This window comes from Pteropus medius, unplaced genomic scaffold (genome assembly GCF_902729225.1).
Source record: "Pteropus medius unplaced genomic scaffold, Ma_sr-lr_union100, whole genome shotgun sequence".
NCBI lineage: Eukaryota > Metazoa > Chordata > Mammalia > Chiroptera > Pteropodidae > Pteropus > Pteropus medius.
The window spans coordinates 10,394,883-10,401,762 of record NW_024349225.1 but is presented as its reverse complement, the minus strand read 5'-3'; the positions used below and the strand labels follow the sequence as shown (position 1 = coordinate 10,401,762).

The 6,880-nt window shown below is 39.0% G+C and overlaps 1 pseudogene; it reads left to right on the top strand.

The window, feature by feature from the left end:
- Positions 1-468: 468 nt before the first annotated feature.
- Positions 469-851, top strand: LOC120617754 (histone H2A.Z-like; annotated as a pseudogene).
- The last annotated feature ends 6,029 nt before the right edge of the window (positions 852-6,880 follow it).

Sequence of the window (6,880 nt, the reverse complement as noted above, 5' to 3'; positions counted from 1 at the left end):
GCTATGTTTACTGAGACCACCCTTGCTTTTGGAACCTGAAGAGGTTCCATGGAGCCTGGGAGACATTCTGGTCACATGATATGTTGATGGACTGGATGAACTGCTAATGACTAAATTGAACTCTAGTAACGTGCCAGTATCTTTGACTACTATTTTCAAGCTACATCTACTACAAAGGATACCATTTGAGAAGGAATTTCCTTTCAGCTGTGTGGTGTGTAACTCCTAGCACACGGATGGCAGCATAATGATAAACCCTGATGATTAGATGCTTAGAAAGGTCTCTGGTTATAACGGACAAATACAATGGCAGGATGCCCAACCTGCCACAGTGTGTTGTTATGCACACACACAATCACCCTTGTGTTTGTGGATAGAAAGCTATTAAGGCGTAGGTGGTGTGATCTGGCTGGGTGTCTGACTAGTCCTTTCTCGGCCTTGTTTGTTTGGGCTTCAGCAGAATTTGAAATGGCTGCCGGTAAGGCTGGGAAGGACTCGGGAAGGGCCAAGACAAAAGCTATTTCGTGCTCGCAGAGAGCCGGCTTGCAGTTTCCGGTGGGCTGTATTCATCGACACCCGATATCTAGCACGATCGGCCAAGGACGCATGAGTGAGACTGTGGCTATGTACAGTGCAGCCATCCTGGAGTATCTCCCCGCAGAAGTCCTCGGATTGGCAGGAAATGCATCACAAGACTTAAAGTTTAAGCCTATTACACCTCATCATTTGCAACTTGCTATTCATGGAGATGAAGATTTGGATTCTTTCATCAGGGCTACAATTGCTGGTAGTGGTGTCCCTCTGCTTGTTCGCAAACGATTGGGAAGAAAGGACAACATAAGACTGTCTAAAGTTTGCCTGGATTTCTTTTCATCTCAAGACTCCAAATACTCCAACAGCTGTCCAGTGTTGGTGATTTCAGTAGACCGTATCTCTGTGAAAAATACAATTTTGCCTTTTTGTACTTCAATTTGAGCATATTGGAAGGTTAATTAGCAACCAACGAGATTTCTGCATTTGAGTTTTAGCGGTATTTAAGTGTTACTGTGGCTTCAAAGAAGCTATGGCTTCTAAAGTAGTGGGTTTTGGTTGAATTGACTTTTAAAAAAACTGTTTGGATTTTAATTGTGATGCAGAAGTTATAGCAACAAACATTTGGTTTTGCATAGATGTTATCTCCACTCCAGTGGATAAGCTCAAGAAAGGTCATATCCCAAACTAGTTGTATTTTTTTTTTTTTTTTTTAAAAACAAGCTATTAAACAGAGTAGAGAGAAACACTGGTTTCCTGTTGAGATTAAAGCAATGGGCATTATATGGCGGGTCTGAGATCTTGGGGGAACAGCCCCCCACCGTGGGAAGAGGAAGGCGGTGGGAGGCCTTATGGCATACTCAAACTAAATTATATCTGGCTTTGACTACTCATTCAATCCTAATTAGGGTACCCAACATGTTTAGGTGCAAAATATGTGTCCTGACTGCACCCAGACCATTAGTACGAATGGCAACAGCATGCATGGTGGATTAAACGATGATTTCCCACAAGTCATAAAAGGGCCTTAGGGGAGATAGATGCCAGTCTAGGTATCCTGGGACTAGCGGAATTTGCTCTTAATGAGGAGTGCATTCAGAGGAAAAAAGATTTACTGACTAGAATAGGTAGATTAGAAGGAGTTCTCTTCCAGGAGGAAGGCAAAGGATGGAAGTCAGCTTGGAGAGAGAATGAAACATTAACAAAGAAGTTAGGTAGATGCAAACAATGCTGGATAACAGAATCCAGCTTTGGGAAAGGTCCTATACCCTCTTAACTATTTTAATACAGATGGAGGCTGCAGCGGCCATGGGGCAATGCCCCTCTCTCCGAGCCCTGAGGCTCCAGGGGGCATACCTGTAGGAATCTTCTAGCCTTCGAGTTTATAGAAGTGCTCTGGGGGCACTTGTAATTTTCATCAATGTCATGACTGCTTTTGCCCCCACCCCTGGAATAGGTTGAAATAAAACATATCCTGTACTTTAGTTAGGATAGGAACATTCTAAGTACCACTTGTGTCTTTTCCATCAGAGGGAGGAAACTGAAGATAGATTGATAAACTGCCCGTAAGTACTCTTTAGCTCCATCCAAAACATTTCGACGTATTTTTTTTTTATTATTTAGTTTCAAATATTTATTGATTTTTCTTATGATTTCTTCTTAGACTCGTTATTTAGAAGTTTGTTTAACTGCCAAATATTTGAGGCTTTTCTAAATATCTAATTGTTATTAATTTCTGATTTAATTTTATTGTGTTTGAGAACATATTCTGTAACATTTCAAACGTACAGTATAATGAGACTCGTTTTATGTCCTAGAATAAGGTCCGTCTGGTTAATGCTCTATGGGCATGTAGAAAAATGAGTTCTGCAGTTCTTGGATAAATTGTTCTATAAAGGTCAGTTAGGTTCGAGTGGTTAATAATTATTTTTAGATCTTCTACATCGTAGATTTTTATCTAGTTATTAAAGAGGAAATTGATATTTCTACTTCTGACCGTACATTTGTCTATTCGTCTCTTTAGTTCAGTCAGCTTCTCTTCATCTATTTTTAAGCTCAGTTATTAGCCACCTACATTTTAGATGTGCTACGTCTTCTCATTGATTGACCCATTTATCATTATTAATGTCTCTCCGTCTCTGATAATTCTTCTTGTCTTGAAGTCCATTAAGTCTAATAGTAATAAAACTCTTTCAACTTTCTTTCGCACACTATTTATGTGGTGTATCTTGTTCATCCTTTTAAACCCGTCTTTTTTTAAACATCTAATGAAATTATTGATATAGTTGGATTTAGGTCTATCTTTTGTATTACTTGCTTTTGACTTTCCAAAGCTATTATTTCATTTTTCTCTTTCTCCTTCCCTGACTTTTGAGTTAACTGAATATTTTTTGTAGTGTTCCAGGATAAATCACTCTTGCCTTTTCAGCTAAACTTCTTTATGTGATTTTTTAGGGTTGCTATTAGGATTGCAATATGTATACTAATCACAGTCTACTTAGAGTTAGTATTTATATAATATTTATATAAAATGTCTGACCCTTGTAACAGCATGGTTCCTGTCCTTTGCACTCTATATACTTATAAACATACATGTATCTATTATAATGTATGGATGACATGTGGATGACATGTGGATGACATGTTGGTGGGAGCCTGGATTATGACTTTTTCCTCTATAAAGAATACTAAATTTTGTTCTGGCTATCATTCGAACTACTGGTAGGGTAGATCCCTTTCTCCAACTTTTAGTATAGTCCTAGGATGTGCTCTTTACTCTGGAGTATGGTTCTTAAGACATGAACTTTTTGAAGTTCCCAGGATGTTTCTGAGATGGTGAGTGAGACCTCTCAACTCTGGCCAGGCCAGGACTTCAATGTATGATCATAATTTAGCTGCCATCTCTGTGGCAGGCAGCTCCTGCTAGGCCTTGAGCAATCTTGTCCTGTGCTTGTATAGCCCCGCCCAGGGCCCTGACCCCATGGCGAGTCCCCACACAGACATCCGAGCTCCCGATGACGTGCAGCTCCCTCTTCTCAGGTATCCTGCTTCACAGATTCCAGCTGCTTCAGAAGTCTCTAATTCTCATCTCTGCCTCCTTAGTTCAATAAAAGTACTGCTCTGCCAGGCGTTTATGTCCTTCTACAGTGCAAAAGTCTCTCCTCACAAACATTTGAGGGGTGACTGTGGGGGTCCCTTTGAGTCTGTCTGTTTTTCATTGCCTAAACACATTATTTTGTCCATAGTTGTATCCGATAGTCCGGTATTGAGTCTTCTGCCATGACTAACAGCAGAAGTTTCTGTGTGATATTTTAGAAATGTAATGGACTCAATGCTATCCTAGATTGGATTCTGGAACATCAAAAGGGCGTTAATTTAAAAACTGGCAAAATTCAAATAAAGTTTGGTGTTAATAATAATGTACCAACATTAATCTTTTAGTTTTGGTAAACATATTGTGGTTCTGTATGGTATTAACTTTAGGGGGAACTGGGTGAAGGGTACATGGGAACTCTATTATTTTTGCGTATCTAAAATTATTTTAAAATAATTGTTTATTAAAAATGTAAAGTTGGATGCTATGGCCATTAACATAGTAGCTAACACATAGCACTTACTGTATGCTAGATATTGTTTTTAGTTCTTCACATACATTAATTCACACCTTCCTAACTAGAAAAATAACCCTGTGTGGTCGACGTTATTAACACCTGCATCTCACAGAAGAAGAAACTTCAGCATAGAGAGATTGAGTTAGTAAAGGGCAGAACTGGAGTTTTAGTCTTGGCAAGCTGGCTCCAGCATTCAGGTTTTTTAAATCACCATGCAATACTCCCTCTGCTGCTCTCTGATGCCTAAAGTCCAGGCCGGAACAATTACGCTTCGCTAGATGCCAGGGTATAATGAAGGATGTGTTGGGGGAAGAGAATTATACAGAAACAAGAGGCCAGAGGACCAAAGGAGAGCGCCTGGACCATGCGTGTTCGTTTATTAACGAACATTGACCAAGTCGCCCAGAATTTTCATCCTCTGCTATCAAAGGGAAAAGGAAGAGGAGAACGAAACATTAAATATGTATTCTCCACCGAGGAAGAATAAATTTATTTATTTATTTATTTATTTATTTATTTATTTATTTATTTATTTATTTATTTCCAAAGAACTGAGTTAATTGAGAGGTAATTAAGGTGTTTTTTTTTGCCCCCAGACTGAGCTTATGCATTTTCGGGAGCAAGACCACAGACGTAAATTACTGTGCACAGTTCAGCCTGAGGGGCAGAAAATTGTGCTTTATCTCCATGACAGCAAAATATCTACATAAATCATCTGTAATTCTTCTACGTGGGAGATTTGTCTCTTCACCATTTACTTCAGTATGGACCCCTGAATGTAACAAAGTAGAAGAATCAAAGAACATGGCTACTTGGGATTCTCGTCTGAGTTGATATAGTCTAGGAGCAGCCATTTATTTTGCTAGTTATTATGTTCCCTGTATCAGAGTTGGAGACACATAGTAAGGGAGGGGCAAAGCCTTTTCTTTCCCTTTTGGGAGTTTTCTATGGTTTTTTATTTAGGTTGTAGAACATGTGATTTATAGTCTAAGAATGTTTCTCAGTTCATTTTGATTGACAATGCAGCTAACGCAATTTCCACTCAGACATGTCACGTCGTCTTCTGATTTTCAGCTTGCAATGGTATAGCCAGTTTTTGTCATTTTGTGTATTGTCATGGGTTTTTAATGGTAAGTTGAGTTGTTTCAGGCAATGCTGGTATTTTGCTATACCAAGAAACAGCTAGAGGTTTGTGGAGTAACTTTATAAAGTCGTATGGCTTGTAAATGTGAAAGTTTGTATTTAAATTTAGTTTTGTTTACTCTCGTGTCCAAGGTTCAGGGATCTCAGTGAAGTTTAAGGAAGAGTTTAATACGAGTGAGAGAATGAAAATGTTGTCTAGGGGAAATCCAGGTTTTATGAATTTGGAAGTGAAGCCATGTTATATAATAAAATGCGGAGATGCCATCTCGTAACTGGAGTGAAGTGTCAGTAGATGTCATTGGAATTAAGGAATTCTGTAGCCAGCGACCTCGGTGTTAAATCAGCGAGAATGGGAATAGCATTGAATACGGGATCAGATGACTAGAAAGACTAGTTTGTTGATTAGCGTCATCAGGTATGATGGTGTGACCTGGAAGTGATGGTGACGAGAGTGAAAAGCTGTTAGAACTGTTGACGGAGCAGTTTGGAGCAAGGACCATCTGGAACTGTTTCTCCTCTTGCCCAAATAAGGAGCGGGAAAAAGAATGGCTTCCATTGACGAGAAAGATTCATGAGGTAACTGTATTATCATAGCAAAACCATGTTTCAGTCAAAGAAACATATGTGGAAAGTACCCAGACTTTACAGAACGGTCTCTCACAATGTGAGTAATCCCCTTGACGCCTCTTTGGTCCCTGTGGGAGTGTACACTTTTAGCTTCAGATCAAAACTGTCTCAAAGTCAGTAGAATTCTGTACGCACTTCCTGTCCTCTTGTGATTCTATCCGCATGGATTAAATTTATTTCTATTCCTCAGTATGAAAAAACTTACTCAGATCCATTGCGTTCTCTTATTTTTGTTCTGCCTGTCCTGTTTTTCCCCAGCTAGCTTACTTTTTCTGAATCCCTTGAACCTCTCTCGTTTTTTCTTGGGAGCAACATCCCCTAACTTTTGATTCTTTTCGGATTAATGTAGCATAAAATAAATCCATCTGCAAAGCCATGTACAGATGGATATTGCAGACTTTGAATATTTAATATTCAAAGTAGAGCGAGAGCGTTTTCTCCAATTACAGAATGAATGATGCCATCCTGATTTACAAAATTTTGGTGGAAGTTCCCACCCTCCCCCCATATATTTAATTAAGGTTTAACCATCCTTCTTGTTCACTCTCCAGTAAAGAAAAGGGGAGACTAAACCTCCATCTGGTTTGCTTCTAATAAATTGAGAGTTCATATAGTGATGCACTTTGAAAATATTTTCCCAGCTTTATTTATGAGTATGTCCTTTAAGACCAGGATTAAAGTCTTTTTTCTTCCCTTTCCATCAATGGAAAGGGATGATATTATATAGGTTTGACGGATTTATCCTTCCTAAAGGGACCCTGTGATCTTTCAGTATTTTATAAGTGAAATGATGGATGAGTTTGGGTTTTTCGAGTATCAAAGTCGAGGTGACTAGGCTATAATTTTTAGGGTTATTACTTTATTTTCTTATTTAAAAGTAGGCCCTACCTGTTTCCTTTCTCTGTTTTTGGCTTCATAGCTATCCACCATGTGTCCAGAAAGATTGTTTCTATGGTAAGTCTAGGACA